Source organism: Prinia subflava, chromosome 14, assembly GCF_021018805.1.
Source record: "Prinia subflava isolate CZ2003 ecotype Zambia chromosome 14, Cam_Psub_1.2, whole genome shotgun sequence".
Classification (NCBI taxonomy): domain Eukaryota; kingdom Metazoa; phylum Chordata; class Aves; order Passeriformes; family Cisticolidae; genus Prinia; species Prinia subflava.
In genome coordinates this window covers 14,913,400-14,929,448 of record NC_086260.1, presented here as the reverse complement: position 1 = coordinate 14,929,448, position 16,049 = coordinate 14,913,400, and the positions used below count along the sequence as shown (strand labels likewise).

Here is a 16,049-nt window from a genome sequence, read left to right as displayed (position 1 = left end):
CCGGCCAGGAGAGCCCAGCTTGTGCAGGCAGAGCTTTTCTGGGTGTGTGTGTGGGTGGCTTCCTGCTGGAGCTGTCAGCGTTGTCTTTTTGTGACAATGGTGTGGGGGAAGGCTCGGGAGCTGGGAGAGGGGTTGGAATATTCTGCCTCTCACTGTGCTGGAAGAGCCCTGCCTGGCCTTTGGAGAGGTTCTCACCGCCTGGTTTGTGAGGAGAGGGACTGGTGGTGTGCTCCAGACAATCTTGCAGGGAATAGTTTGACACAACTTAAAATCCCAGTTAAAAACCAGTGTTTTTCCAAGCAGCTCCTGTAAGCATTTTTTTGTAGCTCCATCCACTGAAGGTATCAGGAATAGTTCAGGAATGGAGTCAGCTGTCAACAACCAGGAAGTTTTTGCACTGGCATCTCATCATATTAGGATTGAAAAGCATGTCCAGGTTGCTTTGAATCAAAAGAATTTACCTTGAACCACTTCTGGATGTGCCATACTGAAATAATTTCAGTATGTTATTTAATCAGAGAAAATGTAAATCAACCTTTTTTTTAAACTTGTGTAGCTAGCTGGACTATACTGGCAAAACACCTTGCAATAGTTCAAGTTGTAACGTGTAATTGATAACAATTTGTAATGAATAATTAATATGTGTGCTTATTCTAAGTGATGGGGAAAACAGCTAGCACTAGTTCAACTACATTGAACTTAGTTTGGGAAAATGTTCGAAAGCATCTTTGCGTAATTCCCCTTGCCTGGCAGTGCTGTCACCATACTTTGCTGGTGCTTTGGAAGACTTTTAACAGAGAAAATGCATGAATTTGCAGGGAAAACTTTGTCAGAAAAGCAGTTTAACCACATCTGTGTGGCCCTCTCTCAGATCCGGGATGTCTGGGTGCACTTGGACCCACCCCTGAAGGAAGGGATGAGGATAAAATAAAAAGCAGAAGCGTTAAAGCTTTTGGGAAGTGCTGGGGATGCTGCTCAATCTCTGAATTCCCAGCGAGATGCTCAGGGTTGTGGCTGGGATCTGCCCGCCTGGCAAACTGCTGTAATCTGTGTTTTTGTAGCTTTTTTCCTGTGAGGGGGTGTTCAGCTGAGCTGCAGGTCAGCCCTGGCCCGTGGATTGACCTTTCCAGTGCAGGGTGATGCTCTGCCACCAGCAAAACGGGATGGGGACACATCCAGGGCCCTTTTCCTTTTTGGGCTGGACTCAAAGCCAGCACACGCCTTTCTCTGGTGCTCCAGGGGGATTTTCTCTTGGATGAACTCATTTTCCTGTGCGCATCACCCGAGAACGTTCCTGGTGATGAAGGAGCAGGAGGAAGCACAAAAAAAGGAAATTCCAGTTGTTTTTCCACACCTGAAGGAGCACCAGCACAGCCCTGATGGCAGGGCCCACGCAGAGGGAGTCACAGCTGGCCCTGTGAGCTGGAGCTGGAGCAGAGCAGGAGCTGAACCTCTCCCTCTGCATTTCTGGAAAGGTGAACAGCCCCACCTCACACTTTGGGGTTAATTCAGGGCTGATTCATCTTCCTCACACGAAGCCTTGCAGCTCTGCAAGCTTTTGAGATTCCAAGTTCAGCACCTAAGCACACGCTGAGCTGTGGTGTTAAACTGCTTTTCACCAGAAGAATGCTGCAGGAATTTTCCCTCCTGAGTACACGGCAGCATTCCTTTGTTGCAGGGTCGTAAATGTATTTACAGTAAACTACAGCCAGCCCAAATTTTCAATATATAATTTGGTTTTTTACTTGGGAGGGGACCTGAGTGATGTATTGCTCAGCAAATCTTTGAGGCTTCTGAAGAAATGTACTTTGATCAGCATCATTCAGGGAGGGTAACTTCGTTCCCCCTCATTAATTCTCTCTTAAACGTGGATTTTAATGAAAAACCTTGAAAAATGCTTTTGTCTTTTTTTTTTCTTTTGCCTTCAGTCGGTCATTTATATTCTGCACAGACTAGAATAGCACTGTGGGGGGAGCACTTAAATAGGGAGAAGATATTTGTCATCTGTCACACTCTGAAATTAAACTTCTGATATCGAGTTATTGCCTTAGAAATAACTTCAAAAAATTTACATGCAGAGAAAAGTACATGGTGGGGGAAGCTGCTGAACCAGTTATTGCATAACACCGTGTTAAATCCTCTGTCACCCAGCAGCCTTTAAAAATATTTCCTCATGAATAAATTAAAAACATACGTTCATACAATACACATTTCTATGACCACTTATGTGGATTTTTTTTTAAAACAAAATCACAGAGAGGAGGCTGAGATTTCCAGAGCTGCTGCAGAGATTTCTAATTAGAAATTGATATCAAGTTTTGTTCGGTGCTTTGAAAATTCTTGTAGTACAAATGCATGAATTGAGGAGAGAATGGGGCCATGTTCATGAGAAAATTGAAGAATTAAAGCTCTGCAGTACCAGTGGCAAGTGGTACAGGAAGGAAGTTGGGAGAAATCTTTGCTGTTTCATAATGGCTACAGAGGAAAGAGTATTTGGACTCTGGCATGGTCCTTCTGCCTTGTGGGAAGGTGTTGAAGGGTTATAAATGAGATGAAGCAGCTTCTCCACAGGGTTGGGATAATGGAACCGTTCCTGGCTGCTGAGTTTAAGACCACTGAGGGAGAATGATGGACTCCTCCTTCCCAGAGCCAGTTGCATTTCAAAATGCTGCCCAAAAGTAAAGCCCTGTTGGTGGCTCTGCTCACAAAACCTCTCATTCCCTGGGGCAAGTGAGCAAATTGTGATTTTTGGCTAAATCAAGTTCTTTGCTCATCCCCCTGGAGGAGCCTCTGCTGTGGTTCTGTGTAAGGGCACAAAGGATTCCACAGCTCTGGAGGCTTGGGGGCACTGCCATTGCTAAATGGGCACAGAAATCCCATTTCCTGGGACCCTGCAGGGACAGCAATGAGGGATCCCTACCTGGGAATGCTGGAAAAGCAGCATTTTGTTAGTTCTTGGCTTGTGCTTGCAGATACAGGAAAATAGGTGGTTTTTTCCTAATGACCCTCCTGTTTTTCAAACATGATTTATCTTTTCTCAGATTTTATAGGATTATTTGGTTTTGAATCAGTTTTTATGGGGTGTTTATTGCACAGCCTTAAACTGTCCAAAAGTGTTATTGGATCCCTGAACCGATCTCTGGGAGAAAACATTCAAATATCTGTATTGAATACAGCTGTGAAGCTCTGCAACGTCCCAGAGTTATTATCTGAGGATGCTTCTGGCCCAGATAATCTCCCAGAACCAGAAAGCCAAATTATGAAATGAATTGGTAATAACTGTAGTTTATGAAGTGCTGGTAAATACAAACCGTGAAGGAGTTTGCAGATAAGCTGGGTCATAATTGTCTCATATTTTTTGATATTCAAGTTCTGCTACAAATCCAGCCCCATTTGTTAGAAATAAAAGGGAATATTTAGAAAATAGATGTCTGATATGACTGAGGGAAAGCTACTACTGTGCCTTTTGAGCTACTGAATTTTCTTATAAGCAAAACAATTTCAGAAGAACAGAAGTTCCATCTCCTGGGGTATGAGCAGTGTGCAGGCAAATGAAGGCTGGACATCACTCAGAGTCTTTTGAAATACATAGCTTTGATTCCAGCACCTAAAATCTTAAATCTCTGTTTCATTATTTATTTTGAAGCTGAATACCTCTAGGGAACAAGCTGTTTTTTTTTCTGAAAGGCCCTTACATGGTTTTTTTCCCCCATATTTTAAATCTATAATAGATGGCCTTAGGATAAAATAGATAAACCAACATGTCTTAAGCCACTAACCACAGCAAAGACAGTTCAGATCAACATCTAAATCACACTGCACCTAAAGAAATTTGAGCCAAATTTATCTGGATCTGTTGCATGATTTTGGTAGAGTTGCTCATTCATGTATTTTATGTTAAAGAATAGTCATTCTATGAAATACTTGAGGATTGAGCTCAGTGACGTTTCTTACATGGTGAATGCCTTTTTTTATCATTCAAACTCTGCACCTCTCAAATAAAGACAAGGTAAAGAAATAGAGAAAGAGGGCAAAACCCCAAACCAAAACCCAATCTCAAAATTTTTTTTCCCCTTTCCTCCATCAGAGCAACTCTTCCATTGACCAAAGCTCCCCAGAGAAAGTCCCCAGCACACTGTGAGGGGTCAGTCAGGGCTCCTGTGGGACAGGGGCACTGCCAGATGTGCTGGGACAGGGCACAGGAACATTTTTATCTCCAGCTCTGCTGTTCTGTCCTTCCCACCAGCTCAGGTCCTTGGTGGAGGGAGGGCATCAGTCACCTCAGGTCTGCAAACAGAACACATGGGATGACTTTAAATAACCATCAGTGTGGGAAATGGATCTGTAGGGAATTCTCAAAGCCTGACAGAAGGCTCACATGTGCATCTGTATGCAAACTTTGAGATAAGAAATGCTGACTTAGAAATGCCATGGAATAGGACAGACATTGTTGAGAGAGAAATGGAACTGGAAACAATTTTTAAAGGATGGTCTTAAAAATAAGACTGGATACTTTGGAGAAATAGAACTGTGAAAGGTGAACTGCAGTAGGACCCATGAGGGGTAATTTTAGATCATTGGCTTTAAGGCATCAACAGCATTGTGTGGCAAAGGCTGATAGGCCAAAAATTGCTTAAAATCTATTGTAATTAGGAAATAATTTGTCTTCTGATTGTGATGGTGTGAATTGTAACATCTGCATTGTCTCACCCTTCACATGAGACTGAAAATGGAATAAAAGTTTTAAAATGCCTCTCAGCTGCCCCAAGTCTGGGTCAGAAAAGGGCATAATCCCACAAATCCAGAACTTTCATGACTAAGCAGAAAAACCATGTTGTCTGTTTGGTGCCTACAACCCTTTTCTAGCTCCAACAGTCACTCAGGGTGCCTGGGATGTCACTTTTACTTTAATGCCAGTAAGTTTGATAAAAGAAACACCAGATCTCCATGTTTCAAAGTCTGAGTGCTGTGGGGCAGCGTCCTCAGCTCCCATTTCCAGTGAGGACTGAGCTGGGGATCAGAAGAGCCTCTTTGGAAGAACATCCTTGGCTCATTTGATGGAACAAGGGCAGCCATCACTTGCTGATTTTCAGCTTGGTGCCCCATGAGAGCAGACAGTGGACGTGGCACAGCCACTGAGAGGCTTTGCTCCCTGCCTGTGTGACAAAAAGAGCTGCCACAGTGGCTGTCAGGTTTGTTTTGTGGTGCTGTAATTACAGATAATGAGATCCTGGGCAATTACAGGGAGAATGAGATGCATTTCACACGGGGAGCTGAACTTGGAATAATGCTGCATTTATTCACAGAATCATTAGGTTGGAAGAGACCTCCAGGATCAAGTCCAGCCCAACCCTAACCTCAACCATGGCACTTGGTGCCACCTCTGGTCTTTCCTTAAACACATCCAGAGATGGAGAATCCACCATCTCCCCAGGCAGACCATTCCAATTCTTTAGTAGCCTTTCTGTAAAAATCTTTTTCCTAATATCCAGCCTGTATTTCCCTTGGTGCAGCTTGAGACCGTGTTAAGAAAGATGGGAGCAGTTGAAGGTGCAGTAGAGGTCTGTGCCACTGTTGCAGGGGGGTTTGGGGGGGAGACAAAGCCCTCAAAATGATAATTTAATTAAAAAGCAGTGGTTTCTCCTCCTTCCATGCATCGTTTGTGATGCATTTTCTAAGTATCACTGTGGTTTCTCTCCTCTTGTCCTGTCTCTGGCTTTCAAGCATTGTGATTTCATTTTTCCTCCAGCTTGAATGGCAGCTGGACAATTCATTATGGGCTTTTTGCTAATGCTACCCTCTTCAAACTTCAGTAAACCATCTTCAAACATCAGTAAACTTTGTCCTGGGATGCCAGAGCCAAGTGGAGCAGGGTTCTGAGGTCTCTCCACTGCCCAGGATGGAAGCATGGCCAGCAGGACACTTTTCCTCCTGGAGGTGTCCCAGCACAGCTGACTTTTATTTATCCCTGCTTCACCCAAAGCTCTGCCACCTTTTATATTAACAGAAGTGCTGTGCTTGATCCAAAGTCTCCATCCATGCTAATTTCAATAAATTCAATTTGTTTTGTTTACCTTAAGAAATGGCAATGTGCAGCAGCAGCATTGCAGGACATTTAGAAAATAGAAAGAAATTCAGAGGTGATTCAGCAGTGAAAATGTTACTGGAATTTGTTGTAAACTGAAAACCACAAACCTGACAAAGCTACAGTTTTAATTTGGGCTTTGTTCACTGTCATGCCAAATACTGATGCTCACTAAAATTTAACAAAATCATAAAGGTTGTAGAGTGATCATTCTCAATATTTATATAAATATGTGTTGATGAATTACATATTTTTCAGCTGTAACCTCATGAATTTGTGCATCAGGATAAGAATCTCTCATTCCAGCCTTTGCAAATCCCATTTTGGGTCTCTTTTGTGGGCAGAATCGTTTGGGTTGGAAGGGACCTTTAACACCATCCAGTTCCATGGGCAGGGACACCTTCTTTGTCCATTGCCTGAAAAGGTGTAAATCCAATAAAGGAAATAATGGAAAATCTTAACTATCCAACTGCAAGGGTGCACATACTGAGTAGTGGAAAATCCTGCAAGTGGAAAAGCTCTTTTTAAGTGTTGGAATAATTGTATGTTGCTCGAAACACGCCTAGAACAGTTTAAACAGTTATTAAAGAGTGTTGCCAGATTTTATCACTGCAGTCATGCATACAGATCAGTGATCCCTGAGCAGCACTGTGAAATGTGTGAATGAGGTGCACTTGCTAAAAATAACCCAACTGAGTGCTGCTCCTAATTGCCACGGAATCCTGGGGAAATGATGCCATTTCAGCAGCACAAAATCCACTTGAAACGTTTCACTGCAGCATTACACGTGGGTTTTTAAGAGATGATAGAATATTTGCCAGACCTTGGTCATCAGCGTTTAAAAAATAGAGCAAACAATCACCACCAGCTTCAACCTGAGCTGTTGTGGTTCTGTTCTTGTCTCACTTGTAAGAGGCAGTGATGGGTTCTGCTGGTGTGGGAACTCCTGGCAGGGCTGCAGCTCTGCCTGACCTTGTGCACCACTTCAGCAGCACCAAAAATAAAGAGAAATGTCTGTGAATTTGTTTTTAAGGTAAATAAAAAAGCTCTTGGGGTGTTTGGCAGCAGCTGAGCATTCCAGAGCTGTGTGACAGAAAAATGATCCTTTGGTTTCCCTCCCCTTTCAGAAGTTTCTTGTAATGCTCAATCAAGTTTCCCCCGTGCCCTTGTACCCCAGAGAGGATCTGCTTTCCTTTTCTTAGGAAATGAGTTTGTTGATGAAGAGCCTGCCTTTGCCACCTCTGTGACCCTTCCAGATTTTGGATATTGGATAAATAGGAACTCACCTGTTCTGTTAGAATTCCATCTTCACTTTGGGAAGGTGAAATCTTCCCCTGATCAAAGGCAGTCTTAAAAATCAATAGGATTCTTTTCTTTCTAGCAAATTCTTTGATTATCCATTTCTTTATGGTCATTTATATTTTTAGGCAAATGACTGATTTGCAGGCACACTGAATTTCTGCTCGAGCAAGGGTTTAAGCTATTTGGGGAAATTAATGAAGCACAAAGGTTTTTATTTAACTATAAATTTTGTATGACTTTAATTTTTGTCATGAGTGACTGGCTTTCTTGCATCAAACTTCTTCACAGGGAATTTTACAGCAATATGCAGTACCTATGACAACTATAATTTTCTAAAACTCTGGGAAAGCCAGATAAAAGAATAAATAAATATTGATCTGGCTGAGGTTTAATGCCTGATTAAAGTAAAAATGCATTTTAAAAGTAGCATCGATTATTCCTGAACTCTGGTTTTGTTATCCTTCCCAGGCTGAAAATGTTGAGTCTTTTTAGAGTCAGAAAAATGAGAATACTGATGAGACATTTATTTTAATTTATCACCCCAGTGTTTGAGCCCTTTTATGCTATCCTCTGAATTTACGCTCAAAATCAGTCTCACAGGAGTGGCACAACTTTACTGCTGAGGCAAAGGGAGGCGTTTAAGGACACACCTGGCACAAACAGGTTTTACAACTCGGGCCTCCAGGAGTAGGTGCTGGAACTGGGATTTAGTCAGGGCAGAGCTGAGTTTTCCCATCCCTGACTGCACCCAGTCCTGCTGGGAGTCCCCTTCCCACTCACTTCATTGACTTTGCACCGTTTCCATCCCCTCTGGCAGAGATGTTCTGACCTGCTGTACTCAAGCTCCTTTGGGTATTTCCCCTTGCTGTGTCTCCTTCTTTGCTCTTTGATTCCTGGCGTTGCCTGCTGATTTTTGGGACTGGTATCCAACACAGGGATTGCATTGTCAGCTCCTGGAGAAGCCAGCCTTGCTTTTTGCTCAGCTCCAGCACTGTGTGTGCAACTCGGAGTGTTCCCATGTATTCCCACAATGGGGAATCTCTGCAATAAATGTGCTAAAGAGATGTTGGTAGCCCAGGTGGTGGAACAAGATGTTTGGCTTGGAACTCCTGCAAGTACTTCTGTCAGCTTAGGATGGGAGAGAGATATTTTTATCACTTGTAGTGCTTACATGGCACTTCAATCAAGTGGGTTAGGCTTCTTTTTTTTTTTTTTTTTGGTCAGATTTCAATTTAATTCATGATGTGTCACCTCCCTAACTCAGCTTTTGGCTCTCAAAGGAGTTGTGTTGTCCTTTTCATTTTGCACCACGGAACCCGGAGACTCCAGGAATTACTTTTAAGCTCTCCATGGCACAAGGTCCATTGTGTTTGTGCATCCCTCTGTGGTGTTTTGAAGTGCTTTGAGGAGCTAGGAGAGAAATTGCTGTGGAATCTCTGTGTCCTGCAGCTCCTGGAGGAGTGGCACTGCTGTGCTCCTGCATAAATCTGGTTCAGGAGACATTCCCCAGGAGCGTGAGGGGCTGTGTTTCACTGATTGCTGGCAAGTTGTGTCTTGACAAATGTGCTGCGCACAGGATTCTGTCTCTGCTGACTTCAAATCACCCCCAGAAGGGGTTGAAATAGATTCTTCATTGAAAATTTCATCCTGGCATTCGATTTGTGTCACTTGTGTGTTTGGCCTGTTGTAATTCTTGGAAGAGATGTTTGTTTTCATCTCCAAAAGGGAGGGAGGAAAACTTCTAAGTGCCCTGATTCATGCAAGTGTTTATTTAGTAAACATTTTCCCTTCAAGATATTTGACTCTGTGAAAAACTGAGGTTATCAGTTCTGTCAAATACTTGTAGACCTGAATTTGAGTACAAAATAATTAGAAGTGGCAACAAGTATGATAGCTTTTGTGTGCATTGTTAGTTTGATTTTTCTGAATTAGGCAACATTTAATGCTTCATTTCTATTTGAAGGTGTGTAATATTTTGTTTTTTGAAGGTGCATTAGACTTCATTTTTTTTAAGGGTCACTTTTCAATTTTCTGTAACGGAATAACTCAGAAGAGATGAGCTTAATTTTATTAATTGTGCAGTAAACTCATTGGGATTTAAATGAAACCAGCTGCTTTTCAATGACCTCTTTGATTTTTCATTAATTATACCCACGATTATTTAAATTTACAGCATATAAACTGTTTTTTCTTTGTTTTTGTCAGGTCTTGCATGCTGTGACACAAAGATCTCATCGCCGGGTGCGCTATGTTCATGGTGAGCCTGATTTCCTCCTGTGTCCACATTGTCATTCCAGGGATTGTTATATCAAGGGGATATCATGTTATTTTAACAATCAAACCATTGAAATGTTCATAAACACATGGAAGTGAGTTTAGTCTTTGTTTTACCTGAATTAGTGACAAATCTCCAGTTTTCTACAACATCTGGTGCAAAATGACTTTTAAGAAGCTGTGAAGGATCTGATAAAATTTCAGTGGTCATGGTAAAAATTGCAGATAAGGCAGGATGGGGCTGATTTTGTAGTTTGAAGTAATCAGTGGCATCAGAGTTCCTGACAGGTCCCCACATGAGGAGATCTACAAACAACACAAAATGCCCAGCCTGGTTCCAGTGAATCCCATTTTGTCCCGGTTCCAAATCCTCAGGCTCTTTAGCTGTGCTTAGGAATTCTCTGTGGCTGCCAACTTTTTGGCACTTCCTAAAATAACTCAGTTAAATATATTTCATAAACTCATTTTGTCTGGGCAAAAAGAAGCCCCCGTGCTGCTCCTCAGCAGCACACATTCCTTCTCTTTCCCTTCTCCTCCAAATATTAGGAAATTACCCCTGTTATTATGATGCGAAAATAAATCAGCTTTTGGGATTAGGTCTCACAGTTATCAAATGGTTTCCTACCATTTTCTGCCTATTTATTTAATATTTAATTTTTATCTATCTATCTATCTATCTATCTATCTATCTATCTATCTATCTATCTATCTATCTATCTATCTATCATTTATTTTTAGGAGTTAAGTAGCAAATACCTTCAGTATTTCTGGGTTTACCGATACATATTTTTAAATTGATTATTTCCCCTCATGCTTTTAACTGGAAGTAGGTAATCCTTGTGTGGTTCTAGTGTTCTTTTTTTCCCCTTTTTTTCTCCATTTTACTTTGTTTTTTCCCTCCTAAGTTCTCCCTCACCTCAAGATATTTGAGCTGCTCAATGACCTCCACCTCTGAGAGCAGGAGTTGATAAAGAGCTTTCCCTCACTGCTGGGATTAGGGATGTCACAGGAGTGGCCGAGGCTTTAAGGGACACGGATTTTTAATCTCCTTCCCTAGCTCACCTCGGAGGAGTCAGCCTTTGGAACTGTGCCTGGTGAGGCTGTTTGGGTGATCAATAGGAGATTCTGGCATTTCTGAGAGCCATAAACTGCAGCTTCCCGAGGGCAGTGCTCAATCCTGGGGTATCCATGGCATTTCCATAATCATCCCCAGCTCCCAGGGGAATTCTGTGCCCTGCAGGGTCTGCAGCAGCCCCTCTGAAGGGTCCTGGGCAGCTCTGAGGTCCTGACAGGGACAAGCCCTCCCTCATCTGCACATCACATTTAATTACTCACCGCCTGCAATGGGAGATGATGCAAGAACAAAAGCTTAACAGCTGTCAGGTCTTTTAATGCCAATATTTCTTTATTTCCTTTTTTTTTTGGCGCTGTTTGCTGTACTTTTCTGACATTCTAGCAGCTTTTCCATGTAATGCCTGACTTTTGTTCCACGGTGTGCTGTACAACACGGGGATATTTGGAGCAGTTCTGCAGGTGCTTGCTGAAGGTCTGGAAAGGCTGTGAGGATCTCAGCACTGATTCCGAATTTAATTAATCCAGGAGCCCCAGAGAGACAGTTAATGGCTCCATTAATAACTTCACTTCCTCATATTCTCAGGTCTGAAATATCAGAGCAGTGTTTTGAGGTAGGATAGGGGTGTCCTTCATTTTGGGGTCCACCTAGCAGAGATCCATCCCCCTGCAGCTTCCTCATTTTTCTTGCCACAGTTATTGCAGAAGGCCCCAAGCCTGGCATTGCTCAGCTAAAATATTTTTTACAACAAATACAATAAATTGTTGTTCCCTCAAGGGCTTACAGTTAAATTTTACTAATGAAAATTGCTTTTGAGTCAGGCAAGTCTGACAGTGTTATTGTCTTTTAAAAATACATTTTATCAGGGCTAGCACAAACCCCCAGATGAATTGAACTATAACATTTTCTGATTTTGATGGAAAAAAACTCCCATTTTATTATGCTCAGTCTTTCTGTAATGATGTTGAGAGGGAGAAAATTATGATTAAAACAGCATATTAAAAATGCTGTCCACAAAATCATTTGTGAACAGGAATTGCAAATCCAGTGGCAAGAAATCTTTATAGCCAGATAAAACTGCTTGGGGCTTTCTTTTGTTTCTGATTTATATTCACAATAATTAATGAGGATGAAGTAGCAATCAGAGAGATCACTTAAAACCATCAGTGCAATTGGTCTGAAATCAGTTACCAGCCCATACTTTTGAAAATACAAGTTTTGTGATTGGGTTCCATTGGCAGAGTTCTGTCCTGTGTGAAGAAGTGGTGCAAACAGAAATGGCTTTTCAGGGGATCGAGGGCATTCCACACATCCACATCATAAACACCCAGTTAATCTTTCATTATCTAACATATATTCACTCCAGGTGATGCTGAGCTTTTCAAAAACCCTTCTGTCAGGTCACAGCTTGCAGTGTGGTTTGAGCCCACAGCATTTTCTCTGTGCAGTCCCTGGTTTCTCTGGAGATCCCACAGCACCCTGAGTGGGAGCTGGAGTTATCATTCCCCTCCTGGCTGATCTGATTAATGTGATGTGGGGACTGTGGTGGCTTTGACTCGTTTGTCATCTTTTGTCTGCTGTAAATTTTTATTAGATTTTTCTTGCAGAATGCAGTTTATGTTGCAGAATACAGAGGGAATAAAGCAGTGCTGAGGCAGGGAGTGGTTCCTCTACTGCTGTGTCCCCTTGCTGTGTCCCTTCCCTGGGCCCCAGAAAAGCTTCTTGTGGCAGGATAGGGCTCAGAACTGCTCTTTGAGAAATGCTGTGTATAAATAAGAGTTTCCAAACTTCTGCAGAGATGGGGCTTTGGATTGCAGGTGTTCATAATTAGATTAATTTACAAAGTAGATCAAGCCAATGAAGGAGGCATGGAAAACTGATGGAGGGCTTATCAAATTAGCTAAGTAGAGCAATTAATCAGACAGGCCTTAGCGGTTTGGTTTCTATTTTTTAATTATCAGCTGGAGCAGTTTGCTTTCAGCTTGCATTAAAGAAGGCATTGAGTGCAAGGCTGTGCTTGGGGAGACACTTCCCTGGTTGTGTCCTTGTCACCTCTGTGCCTCAGGGAGTGGCAGTGACGTGGCACCACTCAGAGATCCATTGGCATTCCCAAGGCACAGAGCAGGCTCCTGGGAACAAAAGAGATTTTTGAAAAATGTTGAGAATTCTCTGTGAAAATACCAAAAAAAGAAAAGATACCAAGAGTAGGCATGAGATTTTATCTAAACTGTAACTTGTCAGTGAAAGGGATCAATAGGCAGCTCCTCAGGGAGTTCTGGTTGGAGGATGATAACTGTTATCTTACAGGTATTTAAAAGCACCTTGGAATGATGATTTTAACAAGTTTTCCAATCGAGTTCATCCAGTCTGGGGAGTGTTACACATATGGACACAAATCTTTTGTTTTTCTGACTCCATTTGTAAATGATCTGGTATTTTTACATGGACTTTTCCTGCCTTTCGCTGCAGGAATAAAAGGGTTCCATAAGATTATCCCAAGAATACTTTTCCTTGTTTCCTTTCACAGTAAACCTCTCTGGTGTGGCCCTGAGAAATTGGCCTGAGGCCAATAACGTTGACATGGAATAAGGTGCAGAGACCTCTCTCCAGACATGACCCTCTCACTTCCCTTTTCCTTCTCTCCAAGAGGTCAAATAATTTCTTTTCCCACATCCACGACGAATCCTAAAGCCCGTCAGAAAATGGGGAAAAATGGGAATTAGCATTTCTTCCTCCAAAGCTGGAGAAAGATGATCTGGTGAGAACAAGGCCTTCCTTCAGATCTCTCTAAATACTGAACTGCCTCTTGTGTAAAGGTTAAATATAAGTTTCAGATCATTCCTTGTGCCTTCCTTTAAGAAAGACCCAAATGAACATTCTGGCACATTAGCTTTGGGCATTTATATTTAGGAATCTTATCACAACTTAAAATGCTGCTGTAAAACTGGTTTCTCCTCGCTGTAAGTCCTCAGCCATTTTATCTTAAATATCCAGAAATGAAAATCTTAACCGGGGTTATCAGCTTGGGTCAAGCTTTGAAATCCCTTTTAAACATTTTGTGTGATATTTTTCATGCTCTTAACACTGAGTATTCAACTCCCAAAATGTCCTGTGCTTAAGAGTTCTTTTGAAAACTGTAGAATCCTTGAACAGCTGAAGATTAAGAGGAGGTTTTGGGTGATTTTTTTCAGGATTTTTTATAGATTGATCATCATGTTTGCCTTAGGAAGATAAAGGATAGATCTAAAAGCTGATGCCTGAGATGTGTAAGCTGCATTTTCTTTTATATCTCTGGAAAAGTAGTCTCTGGTTTTTCTGATGAATTTCTGTCTCTTGCCTTGATTTTTGAATCACTGAAAATAGGATACAGCTTCTGTTTTAACCAATATGGGAAACTGCTATAAAGCCTGCAAATAGGAGTAATTAACACCCACCTCCAAAGTTTCCTTTTTCTGCTTGTTTAAATACAGGATTTCTAGGTCTAAAAGCATGTGAAAATATTCAGACAACATCTCTGTGCTTTCAACGTGCTTCAATCCAATCATTTCTTCCTTGGGAAGGCTGGAGAGCTGTGCTGAACGTGATCTAAATTACTCTGGTGGTGATATAAGCCCAGGAACCATTTCAGGTGTTTATTTGGAGCCTCTGAACCAGTCCAGGGTTCCTGGATGTGACTGATAAATCAATCAATAGAGAGGAAGGAATGATGGATGAGTTGTAAAGCCAAACATTGCTCCTGGAGAGCCTGTGCTTGCACAAAACGCTGAAGTGCAAACTCGAGGAGGGTATTTTGCTTGAGTTAGTTGGTTCTTTTATCACTCTGTCAAACGTTATCTGACTTTTTCTCTTCTAAAATACAGTCTTTGTAGGAAAATGTTTCTTGTGTTGGTTTTAAACCCACTAATAAGACGTGGTCTTAGTTAACAAACCATAAATACTGGTGAGTGTAAACTCTGTTTGTGCATTCCCAGTTTTGGGGGGATTCAGTTCATTGCACCACTCTGTGAAAAATGAGCAGCATCTCTCAGTGTGAGGGTGGAGCAGCTTCCAGAGCCCTGGGGCTGCATCCTCAGGAGCCCTGACAGCACAGTTAAACACCTGATGGGAAATGTCACTGTGAGATGGAGAGACAAGCTCAGAAATGTCTGTTCTGCGATGGTTTCAGTGCCGGTGACATCAGCACTCCCAGCTCTGATCCAAGGGAGTGCCCAGCCCTCAGCTGTGCTGCTGAGGGGCAGAGCAGGGCTCCCAGCAGGTTTTTGGGGGATGAGCAGGGCTCCCAGCAGGTTTTTGAGGGATGAGCAGAGCTCTGATGGAGCTGGGCTGTGTTGGAGCAGGTCTGGCCACAGGGGCTGGTGCCTTGAGAGGCTCTGTCAGCTCAGAAACCTCTGGTGTGGGGGAATTTGAAGGCTCTCCTGCCTGTGAGCCACCACAAGGCTTTTAGGGACCACAGGCAGCTCTCAGCAGGGTGAGGTGCTCTGGATCCTTTGGGTTTCTCCAGTTCTCCCCCTGGACATCTGGGGCAGCTCCCTGGCTGCTGTTCCACAGGGTGCTGTGGCTTTCTGTTTGATGCCAGAAGGAGCCTGGCCATGGATCAGAAACCACCCCTGCCCTTTGATTCTTTTTTTTCCCCAATGATATAATAAAATGTTTAAAATATCAGCTTGAAGAAAAGACTCAAGAGCCATAGGAGCAGGGAGAGAAATCATATTGTGCAATAATAATTACATTTATGATGTTCTTTTCATTTCATTGACTCTCTGTCTGTGTTCCACTGGTGGCAATGTTCTTCTGCCATTCCAAGCAGTAAAGTTGGAATAGGGGTGATACGTTAATGGCAGGCAGGAGTTATAATCCTTCTGTCTCATTTCCCAAAGCACATAAGCCATTGTTTGCAATTTTGTTTAATGCTTATAATATAAGTTTGATATAATTTTTATTATCCCATGGTCTTGTACTTGTTTTCACAATAGTTTATATATCACACAAAGGATGTGTTTTGCTCAGGATGCTTAATCAAGGTCATTGTTATTTTTGGTTTGGTAGCTAGGTTTTTTTGTTCCCCATTATTTTTCTTTGAGAACCTTGATGTGCTGTAGTCAGTAAAAAGAAGTTAGAATAAAATCCCCCTTTTTAATAGTCAGAGGTTCATGGTATGAATACATCTAATTTAATTTTTTTTTAAACTTACTGTTTTCTATCCAGTAAGAATGCTTTTACATTTGCCTAAACACTGCATCAATATTTCCAGCAAAATAATTCTTTTCCTCAAATTTCCTATTTAATAAAACCCAGCCTCTTTGAACTCCACAGACC

The 16,049-nt window shown here is 42.1% G+C and overlaps 1 protein-coding gene across 8 annotated transcripts in view; it reads left to right on the top strand.

Annotated features, from left to right (window-relative positions):
* The window catches only part of ATP2B2 (ATPase plasma membrane Ca2+ transporting 2), a 412,644-nt gene that overhangs the window by 92,990 nt on the left and 303,605 nt on the right, over positions 1-16,049 (top strand). For all 8 annotated transcript variants that reach the window (XM_063411251.1, XM_063411249.1, XM_063411250.1 and 5 more), the window contains exon 2: positions 9,593-9,644. The gene's annotated coding sequence lies outside the window, so the exon portion shown is untranslated. The remainder of the gene's footprint in view (positions 1-9,592; positions 9,645-16,049) is intronic.